We start from the raw sequence: 13,264 nt of genomic DNA on the forward strand, positions 1-13,264 counted from the left end.
CTGTGATCACAGCACTATGCACAAACAACTATCAGGAGTATGGTGATCCTTTGGAACCCATCCATGTGGAACAAGCCACACTCTATTCAGTAATGTCATGCTAAACCTCAATTTTGTGCTTCAAGAGAAAATTATGAAGGGTAGCCTCAAAGCCTATCTTCAGTGACTATGTGGCCAGGATCTGACATAACTGAATTGCATAGTCCGTGTTCTTGGCTGTTGCTGGAGTAAAAGGAGTTCCAAATATTCAGCAATGGCATACTGTCGGTGACGTATTGTCACTGGGCAAATAATCTAGAGACCCAGGATAATACTCTGGAGACCCGGTTTCGAATCCCACCACAGCCAGATGGTGAAATTTGAATTCAGCAAAAAAAAAAAATCTGGAATTTAAAAAGTCTGATGATGACCATGAAACCATTGTCGGTTGACGTAAAAACCCACCTGGTTCACTCGTGTCCTTTAGGGAAGGAAATCTGCCATCCTTACCTGGTCTGGTCTACATGTGACTCAGCCCTTTCGACCCTGCGAAGTCCTCCTTACTAACATCTGGGGGCTAGTGCCAAAATTGGGAGAGCTGTCTGAGACTAGTCAAGCAAGCCTAACATAGTTATACTCATGGAACCATATCTTACAGGCAATGTCCCAGACACCACCATCACCATTCCCTGGGAAGTCTTGTCCCACCAGCAGGACAGACACACCAGGGGTGGTGGCACAGTTGTATACAGTTGGGAGGGAGTTGCCCTTGGAGTCCTCAACATCGACTCCAGGCCCCATGAAGTGTCAAGACATCAGGTCAAACATAGGCAAGGAAAACTCCCACTGATTACCATGTACCGACCACCTTCAGCTGATGAATCAGTACTCCTCCATGTTCAACATTACTTGGAGGAAGCAATAAGAGTGGCAAGGGTGCAAAATGTACTCTGGGTGGGGGACTTGAATGTCCATCACCAAGAATGGCTCGGTAGAATCATTATAGACCAAGCTGACCGGAGTCCTAAAGGATAAAGCTGCTAGACTGTGTCTACGGCAGGTGGTGAGGCAACCAACAAAAAGCAAAAACATACTTGACCTCATCCTCACCTGCCACACATGCATCTGTCCATGACAGTATCAGTAGAAGTGACCACCACACAATTCTTGTGGAGGCGAAGTGCCATCTTCACACTGAGAATATCCTCCACCATGTTGTATGGCACTACCACCATGCTAAATGATATAGATCTCAAACACATCTAGCAACTCAAGACTGGGCATCCATGAGGCACTGTGGGCCATCAGCAGCACCAAAATTGTACTCCACCACAATCTGCAATCTCATGGCCCAGCATATCCCTCAATCAACCATTACCAAGTAAAGAGATCAACACTCAAGAGTGCAGGAGGGAATGGCAGGAACAGCACCAGGCTTGTCTAAAAACGGAAGTGTCATTCTGAAGGGGGAGGGAGAACAGCCAGAGGTCGTGGTACACATTGGTACTAACGACATAGGCAGGAAGAGTGATGAGGTCCTGCAGCGGGAGTTCAGGGAGTTAGGCAGAAAGTTAAAAAACAGGACCTCTAGGGTTGTAATCTCAGGATTACTCCCTGTGCCACGTGCCAGTGAGGCTAGAAATAGGAAGATAGTGCAGCTAAACACGTGACTGAACAGATGGTGCAGGAGGGAGGGTTTCCGATATCTGGATCATTGGGATCTCTTCCGGGGCAGGTAGGACCTGTACAAGAAGGATGGGTTGCATCTAAACTGGAGGTGCACCAATACCCTGGCTGCGAGGTTTGCTAGTGTCACTCGGGAAGGTTTAAACTAGTATGGCAGGGAGGTGGGAACCAAAGCAATAGGTCAGCAGGTGAAATAAATGACTGGGAACTAGTGAATATGGCCAGTAGGACTAAGAGGAAGAGCAGGCACGGAGAAATTACTGAACACAGTGGGACTGGGGGTCTGAAATACATTTATTTCAAGGCGAGAAGTATAACAGGCAAGGCAGATGAGCTTAGAGCTTGGATTAGTACTTGGGGCTCTGGTGTTATTGCTATTAGAGAGACTTGGTTGAAAGATGGACGGGATTGGCAGATAAACGTTCCAGGATTTAGATGTTTCAGGCAGGATAGAGAGGGATGTAGAAGAGGTGGGGGAGTTGTACTGCTGGTTAAGGAGAATATCACAGCTGTGCGACAGGAGGACACCTCGGAGGGCTCATGCAGCAAGGCAATATGGGTAGAGCTCCGGAATAGGAAGGGTGCAGTCACAATGTTGGGGATTTACTATAGCCTCCCAATTGCCAGCGGAAGATTGAGGAACAGTTATGTTGGCAGATTTTGGAAAGATGTAAAAGCAATAGGCTTGTTCTGGTGGGTGATTTTAACTTTCCCTATATTGACTGGGAATCACAGTGCTAGGGGTTTGGATGGTGCAGAATTTGTAAGGTGCATCCAGGAGGGCTTCCTGAGACAATATGTAGATAGTCCAACTAGGGAAGGGGCAATACTGGACCTGGTATTAGGGAATGAACCCGGCCAGGTGGTTGAAGTTTCAGTAGGGGAGCATTTCAGGAAAAGTGACCATAATTCAGTAAGTTTCAAGGTACTGGTGGATAAGGATAACAGGAGTCCTCGGGTTAAGGTGCTTAATTGGGGGAAGGCTAATTATAACAATATTAGGAAGGAACTGAGGAATCTAGACTGGAGGCGGATGTTTGAGGGCAAATCAACAACTGACATGTGGGGGGCTTTCAAACGTCAGTTGATAAGAATTCAGGACTGGCATATTCCTGCTAGGATGAAGGATAAGGAACCTTGGATAACGAAGGATATTGTGAGATTAGTCAAAAAGAAAAGGGAAGCATTCGTAAGGGCTAGAAGGCTGGGAACAGATGAAGCCCATGGAGAATATAAAGAAAGTAGGAAGAAACTTAAGCAAGGAGTAAGGGGGGCTAAAAGGGGTCATGAAAAGTCATTGGCAACCAGGATTAAGGAAAATCTCAAGGCCTTTTATACATATGTAAAAAGCAAGAGGGTAGCCAGGGAAAGGGTAGCCCACTCAGGGACAGAGGTGGGAATCTGTGTGTGGAGCCAGAAGAAATGGGAGAGATACTAATGAGTACTTCTCATCAGTATTCACCAAAGAGAAGGACTTAGCGGTCGATTTGTCTAGGGAACAGTGTGTAGATAGCCTGGATCATGTTGAGATCAAAAAAGGTGTTAGGCGTCTTGAAGAATATTAAGGTGGATAAATCCCCAGGGCCAGATGGGATCTACCCCAGAGTACTGAGGGAGGCAAGGGAGGAGATTGCTGGGGCCTTGGCAGAAATCTTTGTATCCTCACTGGCTACGGGTGAGGTCCTAGAGGACTGGAGAATGGCCAACGTTATTCCATTGTTTAAGAAGGGTAGCAGGGGTAATCCAGAAAATTACAGGCCGGTGAGCCTTACGTCAGTGGTAGGGAAATTAGTGGAGAAGATTCTTCGTGACAGGATTTACTACCATTTGGAAGCAAATGGGCGTATTAGTGAGAGGCAGCATGGTTTTGTGAAGGGTAAGTCGTGTCTCACTAACTTGATCAAGTTTTTCGAGGAAGTGACAAAGACGGTGGAAGGGCAGTGGATGTTATATACATGGATTTCAGTAAGGCCTTTGACAAGGTCCCTCATGGCAGACTGGCACAGAAGGTAAAGTCGCACGGGATCAGAGGTGAGCTGGCAAGATGGATACAGAATTAGCTTGGTCATAGAAGACAGAGGGTAGCAGTGGAAGGGTGCTTTTCTGAATGGAGAGCTGTGACTAGTGGAGTTCCGCAGGGATCAGTGCTGGGACGCTTGCTGTTTGTAGTATACATAAATGATTTGGAGGAAAATCTAACTGGGCTAATTAGTAAGTTTGCAGACGACACTAAGGTTGGAGGAGTTGCAGATAGTGAAGAGGATTGTCAAAGGATACAACGGGATTTAGATCGGTTGGAGACTTGGGCGGAGAAATGGCAGATGGAGTTTAATCCGGACAAATGCGAGGTCATGCATTTTGGAAGGTCTAATACAGGCAGGAATTATACAGTAAATGGCAGAACCCTTAAGTGCATCGACGGGCAGAGGGATCTGGGTGTACAGGTCCACAGGTCACTGAAAGTGGCAACGCAGGTGGATAAGGTAGTCAGGAAGGCATATGGCATGCTTGCCTTCATTGGCAGGGGTATTGAGTATAAAGGCTGGGAAGTCATGCTGCAGCTGTATAGAACCTTGGTTAGGCCACACTTGGAATATTGCGTGCAATTCTGATCGCCACATTACCAGAAGGATATGGAGGCGTTGGAGAGGGTGCAGAGGAGGTTTACCAGGATGCTGCCTGGTCTGGAGGTTATTAGCTATGAGGAGAGGTTGGAGAAACTCGGATTGTTCTCACTAGAGCGACGGAGATTGAGGTGCGACTTGATAGAAGTTTACAAAATTATGAGTGGCATGGACAGAGTAGATAGTCAGAAGCTTTTTCCAGGGTGGAAGAGTCAATTACTAGGGGACATAGATTTAAGGTGAGAAAAGAAAACTTTAGAGATGATGTGTGAGGCAAGTTTTTTTACGCAGAGGGTTGAGTGTGTCTGGAATTCGCTGCCAGAGGAGGTGGTGGAAGCAGGTACGATAGTGGTGTTTAAGAGGCAGCTTGACAAATAAATGAATAGGATGGGAATAGAGGGATACGGACCCCGGAAGTGCAAAATGTTTTAGTTGATGGGCAATATGATCGGCGCAGGCTTGGAGAGCCTAAGGGCCTGTTCCTGTGCTGTACTTTTCTTTGTTCTTCGTTCTTCAACCTGGTGAAGCTACAACACAGGACTATTTGCATGTCAAACAGCATAAGCTGCAAATGATAGACAGAGCTAAGCGATTCCACAACCAACGGATCAGATCTAAGCTCCGCAGTCCTGTCACATCCAGTCATAAATGGTGGAGGACAATTAAACAACTCACTGGAGGAGGCTCCACAAATATCCTCATCCTCAATGATGGGAGAACCCAGCACATCAGTGCAAAAGACAAAGCTGAAGCATTTTCCAGAATCTTTAGCCAGAAGTGCCGAGTGGACATTCCATCTCAGCCTCCTCCCAAGGTCCCCAGCATCATAGATGCCAGTCTTCAGCCAATTTGATTCACTCCACGTGACGTCAGGAAGTGGCTGAAGGCAGTGAATACTGCAAAGGTTATGGGCCCTGACAATAGTCCAGCAATAGTCCACAAGACTTGTGCTCCAGAACTTGCCATGCCCCTGACCAAGCTGTTCAAGTACCGCTACAACACTGGCATCTACCACCAACGTGGAGAATTGCCCAGGTGTGCCCAGGACAAATCCAATCCAGCCAGTTACACCAGTCTACTCTTGATAAGTGGTGGAAGGGGTCATCAACAGTGCTATCAAGTGGCACTGGCTTAGCAATAACCTGCTTACTAATGCTCCGTTTGGGTTCCACCAGGGTCACTCAGCTCCTAACCTCATTACAGCCTTGGCTGAAACATGGAAAAAAGAGCTGAACTCCCGAGGTGAGGTGGAAGTGACTGCCCTTGACATCAAGGCAACATTTGACCAAGTGTGGCATCAAGGAGCCCTAGCAAAACTGGAGTCAATGGGAACCGGGGGAAAACTCTCCGCTGAATGGAGTCATACCTGGAACAAAGGAAGATGATTGTGGTTGTTGGAGGTCAATCATCTCAGTTCCAGGACATCACTGCAGGAGTTCCTCAGAGTAGTGTCCTCGGCTTAACCATCTTCAGCTGCTTCATCAATGACCTTCCTTCCATCATAAGATGAGAAGTGGGGATGTTCGCTGATGTTTGCATAATGTTCAGCACCATTCATGACTCTTCAGATACTGAAGCAGTCCATGTCCAAATGCAGCAAGACCTGAACAATATCCGGGCTTGGGCTGACAGGCCGCAAGTAACATTTATGCCACACAAATGCCAGGCAATGACCATCTCCAACAAGAGAGAACATAGCCATCACCCCTCGACATTCAATGGCATTACCATCACAGAATCCCCCACTAACAACATGCTGGAGGTTACCATTGACCAGAAACTAAACTGGACTAACCATTTAAATACTGTGGCTGCAAGGGCAGGTTAGAGGCTAGGAATTCTGCAGTGAGTAACTCACCTCCTGACTCCCCAAAGCCTGTCCACCACCTACAAGGCACAAGTCAGGAGTGTGATGGAATACTCTCTGCTTGCCTGAGTGAGTTCCAACAACACTCAACCTTGACACCATCTAGGACAAAGCAGCCCACTTGATTGGCACCACATCCACAAACATTCATTCCCTCCACCACCTATGCACAGTGTCAGCAGTGTGTGCCATCTACAAGATGCACTGCAGGAACTCACCAAGCCTACTTAGGCAGCGCCTTCCAAACCCACAACCACTACCATGTAGAAGGACAAGGACAGCAGATAGATGGGAACACCAGCACCTGGAAGCTCCCCACCAAGTCACTCACCATCCTGACTTGGAAATATATTGCCTTTTCTTCACTGTCACTGGGTCAAAATCCTGGAACTCCCTAACAGCATTGTGGGTGTACCTACGCCACATGGACTGCAGCGCTTCAAGAAGGCAACTCTCCACCACCTTCAAGGGCAATTAGCAATAAGCAATAAATCCTGGCCTAGCGGGCGACGCCCACATCCCACAACAGAATTTAAAAATTGCAAACACCCTGGTCACCCTACAAGTAAAAATGTCCAACACAAGTGAATCATTTGAACATATGGTACCAAACATGGGATAAATGGAAGTGAACAGGATACAAGTCAACTTTACATGTTAATTTTAAAAAAACCTACCAATTAGAGTACCTGCCCTGCTTTGTCTCCTTCCAAACTGCTAATTTTTTACATCAGCTTAAAATCTGCCTTCAATTCCAAGAGCTTCAACTTCAACCAACAGCCTCTTATGAGATACTTCCATGCTTTCTAGTAGTCCATATAAATGAGATCCCTAGACATTTCCTGTCTACTACTTTATTCACTTCTTCAAATAATTCCATCAGGTTCATCCCTTCACAAGTTCATGCTGGCTCGCCAATTTAAGGTGGTAGGGTAAGCAAGCACTTGGAACGCACAGAATTCAGGCTCATGAAACTGGAGACAAGCTCAGTGCATACACAGGAAATTGGCTGAATGTTAAATAGCAACAGGTGAGGACATACTTGCATCTGTAAGCAATAACTAGTGATGCCCCAGGATAATTTTCACTATAATCCCTTGGGCAATTATAAAAATAATAATAACAACAATGTTCAGTTTTCTTAACTCTTCCAAAAACTTGGTCATGGGAAAATGAGAAATTTTCCACACACCCTTTTTAAAATTCTATTTGCACTCTTTTTAGAATCTATGAAATTTGTCAAAGGTAAAAATAGCTATTCCTGTGACACAAGGAATGTAGAGGCATACATCTCCTCAACTTTCTTTGCAGTTTTCATAATACAAATTTAAGAATTTAAAGAAAGAAAGTTATGCCTATTTATGGCATAAGTGGCATGATATTTGAGCTGCTTGACCCAATGCATTTCACTATTAGGATTGCTGGCCAGTGAGCTGGTCGATGAAATGTAGGGCTGTAGGAAAAACAGTTCAGGCACAGAAAGATGCCCAACAGATTTTGTATCATGCTGCCTGAAATCTGAATGGAAATTTACATTTAAATTCATATTATTTAGATCAGTAAGATTTTTAAATAAAATTACTGCTGAAACTAAAGGGTCACGCTCGAGTTCCCGATAGCCTATACAAGTCTGGGAAGATTTGTGAACAATTCCCAAAACCTCAAGTCAAATGCTGAAGTATCCAAGTGTTATTTTTAAATGTTTCTTTCTACAATTTACTTGTACCTTTTGGTGATGTTACTCTCACAAATTGCATTGTACCTGAATAAAAAGTTAAGAGGATTGGAAGAGAGATTTGATCCTTATTTGAATAATAGCTTCATTAACAGTAACTTCATCCATTTTAGTTCTACATTAAGATTAAACACAGTTGTCTCTTTTCTCTCAAAAATATGAATTTTATTAAATCAGCCAGCTATCCAGCAAATAAAAGCTCCAGTCTACAAATTAAAAACATCCAATAACGTCCCAAGTGATTGGATCTTACCGCATTTCAGCAATATTTTACAACACCAACTCAAACTGCAGCAAATAATTATTGTTAGATACTGTAAATGCATCATACTTAGCTTTGATACAAAATTCAGATTATAGCTTAAAATGATCAGCTAAATAGGAAAATAAAAATCCCTGTACAATTTGTGAGATACCATTAGTTTTGTGCACGACAAACATTTTGCACAGAAGATAACAAGTGATTAAACAAGCATGCATAATCATAGCAAGACAATTTGTAATCTTGTTTACAAGAGACTTATTTAAAAAAAAGACAATGGCCAGACTCATAGTGGGCCATCTCCATCACAGAAAATAATGTCTGTTGCTCCTAAATCACCAAGGAAAGAATTCAGATGGCTACCACATGAAGGAGGGCTACCGCTTTTATATCAGAATGGCAAGTAGGTCAACTGGAGTGCTAATCTGCTCTGCCAAATACATGCTTCAATTACAAATTGTGTGTTATCAACATGTAAATCAACATGATACAAAATTAATATGGTTTGTGATTGAATGCAATGGAGTGGAATGAAAACAAGTTCTGTGGAGATAAGGAGCTCATAATACAATTTGTTATGGAAGAACAAAAAAAACCTCTGCAGAAACCTTAAAGATAGATATTGACATAATTAGATCAAGTGCTGGTGTAAAATTGATGCAAAGGGCTTTCTCAACATCCTGTAGATTTTACAGACAACAACTGCTCCACATATTATGCAGTGTTTCCCCAACTGTACTAGAAGGCGACTCAGCAGATGTGCGTGAAACATGTTATCCCTCCTTTCTTGATGGAACTGAAATATCATTAGTATGAGAACAACATTTGACGATGGAAGGCAACCTTATTCGCAATGCATTTATGCAGGCTGCTACATTTTCTTCCATCCTGAAACATTTGTTCAATTTTAGAACACAAATTGCTTTTAAATCATGATCCATGCACAACTTTGACCATTTGGAATAGATAATGTTCACCACATCCCAAAAAAAAGCACTTCTGCCTTTTATAATTAACTTAACTATATAATTGAGATTCTACAAAATCTCTCCTACAAAAGTCTCCTTCGAAATTACATTTTGCTCATTCATCATCTCTTACCAGCGACAGCAACAGTTGACATATTGCAGATGGTAACATACTATGATAAAAATGTCTCAACAGATTTAGATATCACCATCTAACATCTGAAGAAGTTTTCAGTCACACTTGCGTTCAGGCTAACACCAACAAGTTGGTTAATGTTCATGGCACATGCAACTTTTCATATTTTCCTTGCAATTGAATAAAAAGCTGGTTCTCATTTCCACATGGCCATATTCCTAATATTTGTTAACCTGATGTCTCAATTCACAATGATTATGTAATTTTGTAATCTAATATTACTTACTACATATAATTGATTACAACATTCCACCAATGTTGTCAGGCTGGTTGTGCAACAACCTATCCTGGATGAGTCATAATTTCCTCCAATCCAACACTGGGAAGACTGAAGCCATTGGCTTTTGTCCCCGATACCAACTCTTGTCCTCATCCACTGATTGCATACCCACAACTTTGCCATCCTATTTGACACTGAGCTGAGCTTCCATGCCCATGTCCTCTCCATCGCCAAGTCCACCTACTTCTACCTCTGCAATCACACTTCTCCACCTTGCAACCCACCTTCCACTTTCCATTAACCTGAGATCATCCAAACTCCACTACATGTATCCCAACTCACACAAGGTCCACTTCACCCATCAGCTGTGTGCTTGCTAATCTACACTATGGCCTCGTCAACCAATGTCTCAAATTTTAAAATTCTCATCATGTTCAAATTTCTCCACAGCCTCAGTCCTCCCTGCCTCTAACCTCCATCAGACATTCAACCCTCCATGAATTCTGGTTCCTCCAATACTGGCCTCTTGGGCATCCCCCAGTTCCTGTGCTCCACCATTGATGGCAGTGCCTACAATCACCTTTACTGCAAGCTCTCAAATTCCCTCTCTCAAGAGGCTCTAAAACATACTTAAACTTGTAGTAAAGCCTACTTTTACAGGCATCTCTTTTCAACACCATCTCCAACTCTGATTCATTCCACATGGATTTGTGCTAAAATGTCATCCTTTTGTTTCAGATACAACCACGAGCAGGGATATTTTCTGATATTCAACTCTCCAGTGACTGCTGCTCTCAACATTTCTTGCTATCCCCTTCATAACAGAGACTAATACATGTTTTCTTTCTGCCCCTTTCTTCAATAAACTTTGCAGCAGTCTTGGACTTCAGCTTTATGTTAGGAATTAGAGATAGTTTAACTAAGTTATATTTGTATTTGTGGGTGTTAGGAATGAGTTTTATTTTAAAGTTTAAGTTTAATTTGTATTTCTGCATCTGTGTGTTAAGGTCAAATGAAGTTTTAGTTTCACTTTAAAAGGCTGCTTGCATTTCTAACAAGGAGTATATGACTGCTATAAGGTAAAGGTAAACACACAAGTAGAAAGACTGCTGTTGCCTAGCAATTGTGGGGGGGGGGGTGCAGATAGGCAGGTTCCTCCCACAGACATACAGACACACACACACACACACACACAACTAAAGAAATAGCAGTTTTAAGTTCAGTTGAAGCCAGGACCCAAAGAGAATGGACACTGGGAGAGGAAACTGCAGATTTCCCAGAAGGACAAAAGGTCCCAAGTGAAGAAAAACCCCAAAAATCCAGGAGAGCGAAGGAGGGGAATGTCCAAAGGAGACCTTGCAGTCAAAGGAAGGACAGGAACCTGGGAAAAGGCCCTGTTAAGTGAAGTTAAGAGTGAGGGGCAGAGAGAAAGGCTCCAAGTTTCAGATTTAAAGTGAGAACAGCCTGCAAGAAGGTTCAAAGAGACAACTGAAGGTCTGCAATTCTTTGCTATGGGCATGTGAAGCAGTGGTGTACTGTTAAGGCTGAGTTGGTGAGAGAATGCATGGAAGACAGCTTGAATGCATGTAGTGACCAAGGGAAGAGGAACATCAGAAAGAGAGTTTGAAACCCTGGAGGCGAACCCTTGGGGAAGGCATCTGAGAGAAAACATCAGTTTGGGAGAAGATTCCAAGGAGAGGGGAGATTGGAAACCCTTGTGTGAAGGACGGAATTCAGTGAGACTGGTTGGCTCACGGTGTAACAAGCATCTAGGAGGAGTTGAGGAGAGATCCATAGCATCTGGTTGAGGTGGCATCTGTTACTTGATTTCAGAGTATGGTGTGTCTGACCACAGGGTTTACATGGGCTAGGTGCTTACTGTGGACATTAGAGTATAAGATAGCTTTTGTGACTTTTGTATCCTTACAAATCTGTATATATCTGTAAAGGCATAGTTGTGGGTGAAGGAGTATTGTAATATAGTTCATCTTTTCTTGTTGAATAAATGTTTTATTCTCTTGTAAAAAAGTTAATCAGCTGACTCCTGTGACACTGTTCAGTAGCCACTCTCCACGTACCTAAACAAACAAATAAAAGTTTGGATCTGTCAGGTTGGGTTCCACCCTGGGGTCAGGCTTGTCCAGGGGTAATCTCAGCTGGGGATCATAACATCAACATCATCGTTCATCACATCCAGTACTTATACAAAAACTTCTTACCATCTTCTTTCAAATACCAAGAATCAGGAATTGGAGCACTTTTTAAATGCCAGTCAATGTCCCGATCCCTCTTCTGTTCCATTTTCTTTTGATCCTACCATTCTTTCAAAATGCACTATCCCTTCTGACTTTTTCCTATGCTCCCTGTTCTGACCCTACCTCTCAGCAGTATAAACATGATTAGCCCAGACCACAGTTATTTCAGTTTACTCATTTATCAACAAATTGAACCACTCTTAGCTTGACTTCCTTCCCTTTGTCCAATACTTTGACATCTATGATTTCTGATGCCTTTGGCTGCTTTGGCAATTTCTGGTTCTTAAACAGTCCCAATTATTTTATCTTGGACGCACAATCTGCAGTTCCAATCTTCTTCAGGACAGGCTTCCATTTCTTTCGTCAATAGGTGTCTAACCATTCTCCATCTTTAGGACATCCTTCCATCCAAATCATTCATGTTCTCAACCGAACACATTTTTCTTTATAAATAACTGCACTTTCTTCCTCTGGAAGAAAGTTGCTGGTAGTTCTGTTTTGTATCAATCTCAGGGTTGCTCATCTTTTTGTAGTAGGTGTAAAACACTGATCCACCAAGAGATGGTGACTGAGGGGCACTGGATTGGCAGTGGCTGGTGGCGCTGTTCCTATTCTGTTCTTGTTCGAAAATTTCTAAAACCTAGTTTAATTTGCATTTTGCATTTAACTACAATTTACTTTAAAAGTTAAATTTCTTTCAGTCTTAGTGAGGGATAAACAAGCTCCCTACTCGAGGCAACTACAATTAGTTAATTAGGTGGCTGGTTGAACTAGTTTCTCTAGCAGCAGGGCTGACTCATCTCCGTAGAATTTCAACTAGTATAAATACATAGTCTTGCTGAGCACATGAAGTAAGCAAGCTCAAAGGTAGCAGCTTGTGACTGAGTGCAGCTAGACAGTGCGAGAGCTTGGGGATTTGGTGCATTGAGAGAAGAGGTGATGTTTTACATTACCTTTTACTTAAAAGGGGTAGGCCAAGAGAGGGAGCCAGAGACCAGCAGCAGCACAGGAGAACCAAAAACCAGAAGCATTAATTAGGTGAGCAGATAGGCAAGTAGTTGGTGAGTTTTAAACTTTTTTTTTCCCCCTCTCTAACAGGAGGCAGTAGTTTAAACTGGTACTGGGGAGATAAGTATTGCAATAAAAATTTACAGCCTAACTAGTTAAATCACTTGATATAACTACAAATAATCATTGAATGTGATCTCTAAACTTGATTAAATTAAACATATTAGAGTTGGCAGAGCAGGTGATGTGTAGCAGCTGTAGTATGTGGAGCTGGGTGACAGCTGTGTTACGCACAACAACCGTATCTGCATTTAGTGTCTGCAATTTGCAGAACATCAGCTCAGAGTTGATGTGCTGGAGGCCGAGCTTCAGGCACTGATGCACCAGGCAGGCAAGGTGCCTGGCCGCTTTTTTCCAGAAGGCAGTCACACCCCTTCAGCTAGGGTCTTCTGATTTGGTTCGTG

At 43.2% G+C, this 13,264-nt stretch overlaps 1 protein-coding gene across 5 annotated transcripts in view; it reads right to left on the minus strand.

Moving 5' to 3' along the window:
* trappc9 (trafficking protein particle complex subunit 9) overlaps positions 1-13,264 on the minus strand; it is a 971,003-nt gene that overhangs the window by 905,586 nt on the left and 52,153 nt on the right. The gene's annotated exons all lie outside the window — the stretch shown is intronic.

Source organism: Cetorhinus maximus, chromosome 4, assembly GCF_964194155.1.
Source record: "Cetorhinus maximus chromosome 4, sCetMax3.hap1.1, whole genome shotgun sequence".
NCBI classification, from domain to species: domain Eukaryota; kingdom Metazoa; phylum Chordata; class Chondrichthyes; order Lamniformes; family Cetorhinidae; genus Cetorhinus; species Cetorhinus maximus.